Below are 13,657 nucleotides of genomic sequence, written 5' to 3'. Positions count from 1 at the left end.
CACAAGATCCGCAAACATGACAATACCCATGTCTATAAAACAGTTAAATTACTTTGATATACTGGTCTATTACAAAAAAACTTCCAAGTTTTGCAAACCATACATACATATACTGTATGCAATAAACAACACCCTATTAAATGTTCATAGAAAAAAACATTTATTTATCAAAAGCACAAGAGCAGATAATCAACAGCGACATCATTACTATACTATTACTCACAAGGGCAGAATGGAGTATTAACACAAATAGGCTGAGGCAGCTTCTACAGAGCAGGATCTCTCTGTGACTTCAGATATCTTTTCTGCAGAACAAAACTATCCAGCCCTGGTCTCATTTTAACATACAAACACTGTCTATGACTTTTCAAGTAGGCCTCGCTATTTTAAAGCAACATTACAAAAAGTCCTCTACAGGAGCACACTGCTTTGGATAGTTAATGTCAAAAATATAAAATGCCTTGAAGCACACATCAACCGCCCCAAGTAGTGAGCATTGCTCCAGAGCCTGTCCCACCAGAATGACGAAAGCCTGAGAGCAGCGCTGGTCATTAAAGCTCGTATATATATAGTATATATTTTTAAGTCAGACTAGTTGATTTTGTGATCTGCATTGATTTTAAGCTAATTACCAAGAAAATGCATTGTCATAGCTGGTGACATACTGGCACATTACAATCATCCAAATATTAATACTTTTTTTAGTAGTTATTTGTACAGCTGTGGTACTTTTTCCTATAGTTGACTGATAGTTAATTTAGCCTGAGTCACAAGCAACTTTCGTTAAGGATTATTTGCATACTCGCCAAAGGGGAAAGGTGTAAAATATTGTTATAACTCGGGAGTAAATTACTAGCTCGTGAAAATCGGGAGGGTTAGCAGGTATGTATATTTGTAAGATCAGTGTTTTTCTAACACCCCAGCATTTTATTGTCTCAAGCATTGAGATTAATAAAGTTCTAATGTTAATGTGATTGCTAACGCTAGCAACCTAACTAAATGCCTGTGTCATGCTAATACTACAGTTACAGTTTAGCGTTCATTCATTACTTCACCATCTTCGTCACCCTGCAAACATTCTACAGAGAAAGCTAAAAAGCTCAGACATCTTAGCCGATTTTTTCATACACAGGTGGGGTTCTTTGGCTAACTAGCAGCTATTGACAGCTAAATTATCATACCTCATACCAGCCTGAAAGTTAACCTTAACATGATAACAATAATTAATATTACATATATTGATAATTTTTTAGTCATATGTGACTTAGGTGAGTGAACATGTGTATACAGACCTTATATTTAACGTCATTTTCCCTTAAATGTATGAGGAGGATGAACCGTCATCAGCGGTGTGGGAGCTCAAGAGAAGACACGAAGCTGATACAGCCACTGAATACACCGGTGAACTTTGGGGGAGGGATCAGCCAAAATTTAACCCAGCAGCTGGGTTACACAAAAACTACCCAATTCTCTGTAATTCTCGCTTTCACAAGGCAGTGTTTATTTTTTAGTGTATATTTAAAGCGCATAAACACAATAAAACAATAATGTTTTAGGCTAACATATCATATATTTTTGTATTGTTTGTTGTACTTCGCCTTTTGCACACACGCACAGGTGCGTTACAATAATAATAAGAATAATAACAGTAATAATAAATTCGGAGCACTACTACTATATAACACTACTAATAATAATAATAATAATACTGAATAAAGAAAGCGCAGTTAAATAAGTATTATTGAAGGAAAGAAGAAAATGAAGAATAAATACATATCAATATTTACAGTTTGAGCTCGACAGGTTTATGAGCTCTGTCACTTGCTGTCAATGGGCGCCTAAGAGAGATAACACATTTTCGGCTTCAGTAGACACACAATACTTCAGACTGAAACACGACTACAAGTAATGAAGGGTATTTTCACAGCTTGCCGTGCGCAGCTGCCGCAAGTCGCCGGATCCCTTTTCTCGAAATATGCGTTCCTAATGATTATTTAATTTATTAAAAGAATGGAATCTATCCAAACATTCTAGCACGAATTCCGTTATATGGAAGTGGTTTGGCTATCTGAAAAATGATGAGGCACAGATTAAAACGATCTGTAAAATATGTCTTCGGTTTGTGAAAACCAAGCCTGGCAACACAACCAACCTATCACCTTAAAAAGCATCACCCAAACACCTTGGTGTTCCAAAAGGAGCAAGGATATAACCAGGGCCATTTCTAACTTTCTAGCGAAAGATATGATGCCCCTAAGCACAGTAGAACAAGACGGCTGCATCTAGCCATTGGTAAGTTAAGCATCTACTAAAGTTGAAGTTTTCAGTGTCAAAACAGCATATGAGGATTTAAAACATATCCTACGATTTCACAGCATTTAAGGCTATCACGTTTGACTGCATAAATTAGGAAATGCTGTTGTATTCACACTGCCCGAACAAACACCAACTTGCGTGTAGTTGTACGCTGTAAAGGCAGATATAAATAAATAAACGATCGTCTAGACCTGCTTGACGATATTTAATAAATATGCATATATATTAAGCATGTTACATGATGTTAATGTTTTAAAAAGTGAGTAATGCATCTGTTCTACAATAATAACGTGATAATTTCTCATAATTCTTTCCATTTTTGTTGTCATTGCATGCTTAAGCCATTATGTCAGTTTACTGGGGCAGTCTAAATTAGCCTTTATTCAACTCCGAATTGTAGGATAAAAAGACAGCCTAAATGTTGTTTTTCATTATAGTAATTTATCATCACCAAATACTTTTTATCATCACAAACAAGTTTTTTTTTTTAGGCATGTGCCTATCTTAATTTTTAAGGCCAAATCTGTCATCTGTTTTTGTTAATAAACTATACTTTAAAATGTAATTTAGTGAACCCTTTAATTTTTGTGGCTTCAGTCATTGTTGGGATACTCTTTTAAAGCTGGCATCATTAACAGCTTATATCGAAATATATATCGTTACCGTTCAATATGGGTAAAAATTATCGAGATTACATTTTTGCAATATCGCCCAGCCCTACCTGGCCCTACTGTATGTGAAAAAGCTAATCGCTCAATCCCCCTCACCCCTGTTACTGTAAAACATGAACAAACTGTAATTTTTAAATGCTGAGTTAAATTTCACTTGCCACACCCAGGCCTGATTATTGCCAGACCTGTTAAATCAAGAAATTACTTAAATAAAAACCTGTGTGAAGAAGTAAAACATGGTAAAAAGATCTAAAAAATGAAAGAAATCTCAGGAACAAAAGCGACAGTAATGACATGTATCAGTCTGGAAAAGTTTATCCAGCAATTTCTAAGACTTTGGGACACCAGTGAAACATGGTGAAAGCCATTATCTACTAACCTACTTACTTCTTCCCAGGAGTGGCTGGCCTACCAACATAACTCCACGAGTACAATGACTCAGGCAGGAGCTCATAAAAGAACCCAGAATAACATCTAAAGACCTCACTTCGGTTGCCAAGTTCAGTGTTCATGATTTAACAATAAGTAACCCTAATAAAAATAAAAATAAAAGTATCCTAAGTATATTAAATCCTAGCATGCCAAAGCATACTTAAATGTACTTGCAGCCAGACTAATGTCTAGTATACTTAAAGTTTGCTATTTTGGAACAACTAATTTTGTCCTAAGTGTATTTAAGTTGTAATTAAATTGTACAAAAGCACAATTTAAATGTATTAAGAATACTTTTGTGTGCTAAAGTGGAACAACTTTAAGTTTACACTTAAAGTTGTCACATCAGGTTAGCACCACCAGCTTCCCTTTCTGAAGCGCTGCGCGAGGCAGACACGTGTACTGGATTTGTTGCATGGACATTCTGGTTCGGGACACTTCGGGGTGAATAAAACTTTGCATCAGTTGCGCGCTTATTTCTACTGGCCAGGCTGTCATATCCACAGTAAACTCTTCGTTCACCGATGCGACCTCTGCATGGCAAAGAAGGGCCCCACCCAGCGCTCCGAGCACAGCTGCAGAACTTTCGGGGCACCTATGGAGCGTATGAGCGTGGACACACGCCGGCAAAACGACAAACTCTGCGGAGGCCGGACCGCCTCAGGACAAGGTTTGCGCTCCTCCCTCCCCCACAAAAGGACCCCGGCGTTCACAGCGCCAGCGCCAACTGCCTTCACGCCTCCATGTCTGAAAGAGTCATGGTGACTGGGGACGGTCACAGCTCGGGTGGGGGCAGTGTGGCGTGAGCGGGGCGGCGGCTGTCGACCGTCATGCCTTGCGGGGGTTCTCTATGTGTTCACCCTGTTGGGGAAGGTTGTTTGGGCTGGGGGCTTCGGCCATGTTTGTGTGTGGAGTGTGTGTGTGACCTGTTGAATGTGCTCCGGTTCATGCTTAGGCTGAATTGAGTCTAGGTCTCGTGTAAATGTGTTGCTCATGCTATACTGTGCTATGTTAAATAAAGTACTCCCAGCCATTTGCATTGGGCAGCAAGCAAGCTCACTCGTATCTCCAAGTTCCTTCGGCGGTAAAACGCTACATGATTGTACTGTAAGTGCATTACAGCTTTTTTACTGTGTTACAAATACATGATAGGCCTCCGAGTGGCGCAGTGGTAAAGTGCTCGCCCTATTATCCGGGGATCGCTGGTTCGAACTAAGCTCTCTCAGGGGGGAGGGATGAGAGGTACTTGCGCTCCCACATTAATCACGGCTCTACAGCCAATCAGGGGCGTCTGTGAGCTCGCGCACGCGGAAGGAGCGGCTAGCGCTTTCCTCCGAGTGTGTTACTCCGCCCCTAATGGTGCGTGAGCAAGCAGTTCGAAAAGATGCGGTCGGCTGACGTCACGCGGTTTGGAGGAAACACGTGATAGTCTTTGCCCTCCCAGCTGAATGGTAGTAGTAGCCTTAATGTGGGATTACTATACTTCTGGCCAATTACAAATACTAAAAAAGTACACTTTGTGATTAATACAGATATCCTTTATTATATCATACAGTAGACTCAACCTTCTATACTACAGTATTGCAAATGTGTTACTGCGGTGAAGTTAGTTTGTCGTTGGACATTGGATATTGGAGCTCCGGCCACCAGATTTGTAGCGGAGATTCGTTGATTTGCAGCGGAGATACGCTAACAAATTCCGGCAAAAGCACCTCGCTTATTGCGCGAGTTAGGGACCGTCTGCAAATTACTGTCTGACTGAAATACGGATAATATTAATATTATAAACATTAATTTAAATAAATAAATAAATGAGCTACTGCTTCCAAATCTAGAGGGCACACCCTTTTTTATTCAATATTATCACTTCGCATATTTATTAATCATTTTTTGTAGAATTTTCCTTGATTTTACTTCAATACCTTTCAGGTCATGTGACCTGAAATTCTATTCTAAAATGTGTGTCCAACTGTCCTGCAGAAAGCACAACCTTTTTTTTTTATTCAATATAACCACTTTTTATATTTATTATTAATTAATATGTAATAATTAAAAAAATTATTTTAATAACTTCCAGGTCATGTAACCTATTGGCTTAAAATCTATTCTAAAAGGTGTGTCCACTTGTCCTGCAGAGGGCACAACATTTTTCATTTAATATTATCCTTTTGCATATTTATTAATCATTTTTTATAGAATTTTCATTGATTGTACTTTAATACCTTTCAGGTCATGTGACATATTGCTTCAAAATCTATTCTAAAATGTGTGTCTACTTGTCTTGCAGAGGGCACAACCTTTTTTATTTAATATTGCCACTTTTCATATTTATTTATAATTAATATGTAATAATTCTATATTTTATTTCAATAACTTCCAGGTCATGTAACCTACTGTATTGCCTATTTTACAATGTGTGGCTACATGTTTTGCAGTGGGCACAACTTTTTTTATTATATTTTATCACATTTTATCAGTGTATTTTAATGTTATTTTTTTATTCATTCATTTATTCCAAAAACTTACAGGTCATGTGACTTGTTGGCACAAAATCTCTTCTAAAATGTGTGACCACATGTTCTGGGAGGGGGGGGGGGGGATGGGGTTGTCAAGACCTTCAAAAAGCCCTGGATGCTGGAGAAAACCATCCCACAACAATGTCACTCAATGTGATGTCATTCAATTTAATGTCACACAAGATTATTAACCACTTTTCGGCATAGGTTTAGGGCATCATCATGAATGACCTGTTTGAGATATTAAAAATCGCTCCGCAAATTTTCATCCTCTGTCTTGAGATTACATAGGCTCTGTTTGGTGGTGATCGTTAAATCCTCTAGGAGCAGTATGATTAAATTCCAAAATAACTGACTTGCTGTAGAGTAGAGCCTACGACACGCAATGCAAAAGTTGTTTAGCTCAATCAAATCTACAAACCCGATTCCAAAAAAGTTGGAACACTATAAATTGTAAATAAAAACAGAATGCAATGATGTGGAAGTTTCAAATTTCAATATTTTATTCATAATACAACATAGATGACATATCAAATGTTTATACTGAGAAAATGTATCATTTTTCAGGGAAAAATAAGTTGATTTTAAATTTCATGGCATCAACACATCTCAAAAAAGTAAGTTTTTAAAATAAGTAAGTCCTTTATCTCGTAGATACTGCAACAGAGATCCAGACAACTCAGAATCAGCTCGGACAGGACTCACGGAGGCCTGATCCATAACGGGCTCAGTCAGGTTGTAGTCCTTAGAAGGAAAACAATCTAAACTGCCCTGGCTGTCCGAGTCATCCAAAGGGATTAAGTCATCAATGGAAAAGTCGCAGTTAGCTATAAAGTAAAATAAAATGTATAAACAACATTGAATTGGGTAAAATAAGACAAATAAAAGGCTGGGTTCTTATTGCTGCAATAAAAGTCTGACTTACTTCATCCAGCTCTGCGTGGTGTCTGAGAACTTCTTTAATTCTCTTTGTAAGTAGTTTGTTAACTGATTAATTTTTTAAACTAACAGAAACATCAACAGGTGGAAGAAGTATCTCCCACAATAACTTTAAATTCTTCTCTGAAAAACTTCTTTCTGATATTGCGCAAATATTGAGGGAATTGGTGATCCTCTGTCCATCTTGACTTCTGAGAGACACTGCTGCTCTAAGAGGCTCTTTTTATACCCAATTATGTTGCCAATCGACCTAATAAGTTGCAAATTGGTCCTCCAGCTGATACTTATATGTACATTTAACTTTTCGGGCCTCATATTACTACCTGTCCCAACTTTTTTGGAATATGTAGCTCTCATAAAATCTAAAATGAGCCAATACTTGGCATGACATTTCAAAATGTCTCACTTTCAACATTTGATGTTATTTATATTTTATTCTGAATACTTGTACAGTGTCCCAACTTTTTTGGAATCGAGTTTGTAAATGTGTACCGGATTTTCCATGTATACATGCAAATGTGCATAAGCTATGCAGCCAAATCTTGTGTGAGATCTTGGCGTTGCATCCTAATGGCAGCAGTTTCTAACCTGTCACTAATGACATTCAGGGCATGCTAGGAAAGCCAAAAAGACCTGGGGCCTCATGTATCAACGCTGCTTACGCACAAAAACTTTGCTCACGCCAGTTTCCACGCTCATGGTCGGATTTACTAACAGTGAAATTAACGTGAGAATGTGCGTTCTTCCACGCCAACTTCTTGTCTGGCGTACGTGTATTTCTTGTGTGTGTTTGTTTTATTTCCGTTGGCGACTCCTAGTGGCAATTATGGTAAATTGCACACTACAAAGTATCGCACCAACACGTAAAAAACATTGCTATTAATTTATAATTGATAAAATGGGTTAATTGACACAATATTTTTCTACCAATTATGTGATTTAGAAAATATAAAAGCATTTGCAAATGTATACAACCCTTAGCCCATGGCAATGGCAGTGTTGGCCTTATTAGAGGACATTGTCAATGGCCGAATCCGAGGGGACTGCGTTTTTAGGGATCACAGTGATTTTCTGGCCCACGATGATGACTGGCTTATTAGCCATTTCAGATTTCCAAGAGCTATCCTCTTGAAGCTCTGTGCTGAGTTAAGTCCAAATTTGGAAAGAGAGACAGCGAGGAGCCACGCATTACCTGTTCCCTTACAGGTGCTGACAACGCTTGGTTTCCTGGCAACTGGTTCTTTCCAAAGGGAACTGGCAGGCCGCTCGGGGTTAAGCCAGTCGTCTTTGAGCCGTGCAATGCCAGCTGTATGGTACGAGATCATCCGCATGTCTAGCAGGTATATAAGGTTTTCATACCAAGCAGTTGACTAGCCAAACATTAAAGCCAAAACAATTTGCAGCGATCACCGGTTTTCCTGATGTAATCGGAGCGATCAACTGCACGCACATTGCTATAAAGGCGCCATCAGAAGACGAATTTGCATACGTGAATCGGAAACATTTCCATTCAATAAATGTGCAAATAACATGTGATGCTCAAATGCGCCTAACAAATATTGTGGCAAGGTGGCCTGGGACAACTCATGATTCATTCATCCTCACAAACAGCATGGATGAGGCTCTAAGGTGGCAGGGTATGCGATGGGTGGCTTCTTGGTGAGTGATGTATTTAAAGATATCATTTCAGCTAAGTTTTTTTTATTTTGTTATTAATTCCGGAGGACAAACTTGCAAATAGCACAGTTTTTCTCCGGTCTACCTCAGATAGGAGCACCTCTAATTCACATTCTGTGAAGTTTCTTTTCTTGCTTGCTTTTGTCATTGCTTTTTCGTTTGGTTTTGCGAGCCGTGTGGAGTCACTCAAAGTGGAGTCATTACCATATTTATACGGGGGAGAAGGCAGGGACGGGTTTTGCGCTTGTGCACGTGCGCTCAATTTCACGTTAATTCGGATGTACAAAGTGAATATGCGTGGGATTCCGCGTACGCAGTGTTTCATACATCAGATTTTTTTTACTGCGTACGCACATTTACAGCTTTGTCCGTACGCAATGTTTTAGTATAATTTCAAAGCAAGTCTTTGTACATGAGGCCCCTGGAGGCTGGAAAAAAAATCCTTAGAAAAACATGAGGGCCCTTCATACACTATGATGTAATAGTGCTTGGTCTCTAAAAAATAATAATCCTTAGAACATGAGGCTCCTTCACACACCTTGATGACATACTGTAATAGGGCTGATATCATAGTGCTTGGGCCCTAATTATAATAATCCTTAGAAGAACAAGAGTGTCCTTCATACACTGTAACGTAATAGGGCTGATGTTCATAGTGCTTGGGCCCTAATTAAAAAGAAAAAAAAAAAAAGACCCTTCACACACTATGACGACATACTGTAGAGCTAATGTTCATAGTGCTTGGGCCCCATTAAAAAAAATTCTTAGAGGAACAAGAGAGCCCTCACAAACTGTAACATAATAGGGCTGATGTTCATATTGCTTTGGCCTTAATAAAAAAAAAAATACTTAGAAGAACAAAAGGGCCATTCACACACTATGACGACATACAGACGATATATAGTGCTTGGGCCCTAAAAAAAAATTTTTTTTAAATCCTAAGAAGAACATAAGGGCCCTTCACACACTATGACGACATACTGTAGGGCTGATGTTCATGATGCTTGGTTCCTAATAACAATCTTTAGAAGAACAAGAGGGCCCTTTACACACTGTAATGTAATAGGGCTGATGTCATAGTGCTTGGGCCCTAATAATCCATATCCAAGTCCTCATATGCATATAGCTGCATAGAGTCGTCTCCCAGGGTTCACTGTATTGAGACTGTGTCTGTTCCCCGAGCTAAGCAAAAATGTAGAAAGATTCAGAATGTCTGTTTTTAAAATTTAATCAACATAAAGACCACAAACTCGGATCACATTAAATGCACAGCTGGCACCTCTGATCTGGAGCTAGGACTGTTAAATATTAGATCTCTCGCATTTAAAGCAGTTATAGTAATGAAATTATCACAGACCAGGAGTTTAATATACTCTGTTTAACTAAAACCTGGATTAAACAGGACGAGTATGTAGCAATAAATGAAGCTAGTCCTCCTGGATACAGCTACATACACCAGCCTTGGTTAACTGGTAGAGGAGGCGTCGCAGTTATTTACAATGATAATTTGACTATTGTACAAAAACACGGACACAAATTTAATTCATTTGAAATTCTTTATAGTAACATAAGTGTATTTAAGTACAGTCAGCTCAGTTGATTCCGCTAATTGTCATTTACAGACCCCCAGGGCCGTACTCTGAATTTCTTAACGAATTTGCAGATTTCCTCTCAAACCTAGTCATTTCTGTAGACAAAGTGTTTATTGCTGGAGATTTTAATATTCATTTTGAGAATCCAGAAGACCCTCTGAGAACAGCATTTATGTCCATACTGTCAAACCCCGGGTCTGATCTTAAAGATTTTCATTTATTTTCTCTCTTCCCTCGTATTGTGTTGTTTACATGCCTATTTAAGCACATGGCGTTTGTTTTGATCCTTCGCCATGTGCCCGTGTCTCTGTGACATCACCACTATTCCTCCCACTTCCTCTTTATTATTCTATCAAGATGATTTTACTCACCGGTTCCCCTTGTTTTTGTTGCAATCATTCACCCTATTTATTCCCTCCTGTCTGTTGTCCTGTGTCAAATCGTTGTTCCATGTCTCCAGCTGTTTGCCCATTTCGTGTCCTGTCCAGTTCATTACATGTTGTTCCTTATTTTGGCTCCAAGCCACTATTCTCCAGTTTTGTTTTATTTCACCTCTCTCTTCCCCCTTCTCTCTCGGTTTTTATCCTTTTTTGCATCCACACTGGGTCCTGCTTTTCTTAGTTTGTGCCGTTCTGCAGTTTCCGGTCCCGAGGCCGGCTTGCCCTCGCTCTTCTTCGCGGCTGCGCAGTTCAGCGGATTTCGGTCCTATCGCCCCCTGCTGTCCGCCGAGGGAACTGCAGCCACGTCTCACATTGAAGGCCTTTTCCTCTTCGGAGTGGTTTTTGTTGTATGTTTTTTGTTCTTGTGAGACTTTGGTGCCCAGTGTCTTTGCCTAAGAAGAACTGTTTAGTTTGTTTATTTTTGTTTTGTTTTTGGCCTTTTGTTTTTGTTTTTTGCCTGATTCAAGGCACCTCTCTAACAAATAATAATAACGGAAAAAACACTGAAGGAGACCTGCATTTGTGTCCATTCTGATTCCCGACAGAACGATCTGACCAAGCATGGACGCAGCAGGTCCAGACCCCATCAGATCAGCAGTTGCCCAACAGGGGGTTCTCTTAGGCCAGCATGAGACTCGGCTGACCAGCACCACGAGAGAGGTCGAGTTCCTCGCCAACCAAGTGGCAGACCTAACTGCGCGCATCCAGGAACTCCAGCGGGAAGGCACCCAAGCAGGTTCTGCCCACCTCTCCTCCCATCACGATCATGAACCCCGCTGCAACAATCCACCTCCCTATGACGGGGATCCCAACTCCTGTCGAGCCTTCCTGACACAATGTTCAGTAGTGTTCGCCCTCCAGCCACTTACATTCGCAGCCGAAGAGACAAGGGTGGCATTCGTTCTGACTGTGCCTCTATTGTGGAAAACCAGGCCACTTCGCCAAAAGCCAAGGCTCACCAGTGAAGCGGGGGATCCTGGTGAGCACTATTTTTTTTTTCACAATCCCCCTCCTCTTGCACACTTTTATCTGTATTGGTCCAGTATGGGGAGATTTTAGAGTCGTGCTCGGCCTTGGTCGATTCGGGGGCGGAGAGTAATTTTATGGACCGTTCGATAGCTGCATGATTGGGTATTCCAGCCATTCCCTTGCCGGAATCTATCCCTGCCCGATCCCTAAATGGGACTTTGATTACTACTGTCTCGCATCGGACACCCACGGTTAGCCTAGTAGTCTCAGGCAATCACCGTGAGGAAACCTCGCTGTACCTTCTGGACTCCCCTGGTGCTCCTATATTACTGGGGCACTCCTGGTTGGTACAGCATGGCCCTCACGTTGATTGGTCTTGAAATTCTGTCTTGTCTTGAAGCCAAAATTGTCTTGCTTCTTGTCTTGGTCCTGCCCCTTTTTCTGGTTCTGTTTGTCCTGTGTTACAGGTGGAGCTTGCTGATCTGTCTGGGGTCCCGGCGGAGTACCACGACCTGCGACTGGTGTTCAGCAAGACCCAGGCCATGTCCCTGCCTCCTCACCGCCCTTACGACTGTGCCATCAAGCTCCTCCCAGGCACTTCTCCACCCAAGGGTCAGCTATAGTCCCTTTCAGGTCCGGAAAGAGAGGCCATGGATACATATATTAACGAATCCCTCAAAGCCGGCCTCATCCATCCCTCCTCCTTTCCTACGGGGGCGAGGTTCTTCTTTGTCAAAAAGAAGGATGGTTCCCTGCATCCCTGTATTGATTATCGTGGGTTGAATGACATTACCATTAAGAACAGGTACCCCCTCCCTCTTATGTCTTCAGCTTTTGAACTCCTGCAGGGAGCCAAGGTCTTCACCAAGCTTGACCTGCGCAATGCTTACCACCTTATCCGTATTCGGGAGGGAGATGAGTGGAAGACAGCTTTCAACACACCCACAGGACACTTTGAATACAGAGTCCTTCCGTTTGGTCTGATCAATGCTTCTGCTGTCTTCCAGGCCCTGGTTAATGATGTGCTGAGAGACATGGTAAACCAATTTGTCTTTGTGTACCTAGATGACATCCTAATATTTTCTCCCTCTTTACAGGTACACACTCGGCATGTCTGCCAGGTGTTGCAACGGCTTTTGGAAAACCAGCTATTCGTGAAAGCGGAGAAGTGCGTCTTCCATGCAAGGTCGGTTTCGTTCTTGGGGTTCGTGATTTCGGCGGGTGAGATCAGAGCTGACCCTGCTAAAATAAGGGCGATGGCTAATTGGCCAACTCCTGACTCTCGGAAGGCTCTGCAGCGGTTCTTGGGGTTCGCCAACTTCTATCGGCGCTTCATCCGGAACTTCGGTCAAATGGCTGCACCCTTACCAGCGCTCACCTCTCCAAAGGTACTGTTCGAATGGAGTAATGAGGCCCAGGAGGCCTTTGATAAATTAAAGTCCCGGTTTGTCTCTGCTCCTGTCTTGTCTACTCCAGATCCTGAACGACAGTTTATTGTTGAGGTGGATGCTTCTGATGTTGGTGTTGGTGCGGTCCTGTCACAACGCTCTCGGGATGGGAAAGTGCATCCGTTCGCCTTCTTCTCCCACCGCCTGAGCCCCACTGAGCGGAACTATGACATAGGTAATCGGGAATTGTTGGCAGTCAGACTGGCTTTGGGTGAGTGGCGTCACTGGCTGGAGGGCGCAGTCCAACCGTTCGTGGTTTGGACCGACCACAAAAATTTAGGTCTCAGTTTGAGACCCCCAAGAAGGAGGCCTCTATTGACACCATCCTGCCGTGGTGGTGGCTGCACTTTCCTGGGATGTCGAGAGAGAGGTTCAGGAGCCTCTGTGTAAGTGCCGCATACCCAGAGGGGTTCCAGTGGGCAAGTTGTATGTTCCCATGATACTGCGCTCCAAAGTCATCCAGTGGGGTCACTCATCCAAACTTGTTTGTCACCCAGGAGTGCGGAGATTGCTAGCCTCCATCCATCAGCGATTTTGGTGGCCCGCCATGACCAAGGATGTCAGGCAGTTCGTGGCAGCTTGCTTAGTTTGCGCCCAGAACAAGAGTTCATCTTCGCCTCCCATTGGTCTGCTTCGCCCATTACCCATTCCCGCCCG

Source organism: Clarias gariepinus, chromosome 25 (assembly GCF_024256425.1).
Source record: "Clarias gariepinus isolate MV-2021 ecotype Netherlands chromosome 25, CGAR_prim_01v2, whole genome shotgun sequence".
NCBI lineage: Eukaryota > Metazoa > Chordata > Actinopteri > Siluriformes > Clariidae > Clarias > Clarias gariepinus.
This window is presented reverse-complemented; position numbering follows the sequence as displayed.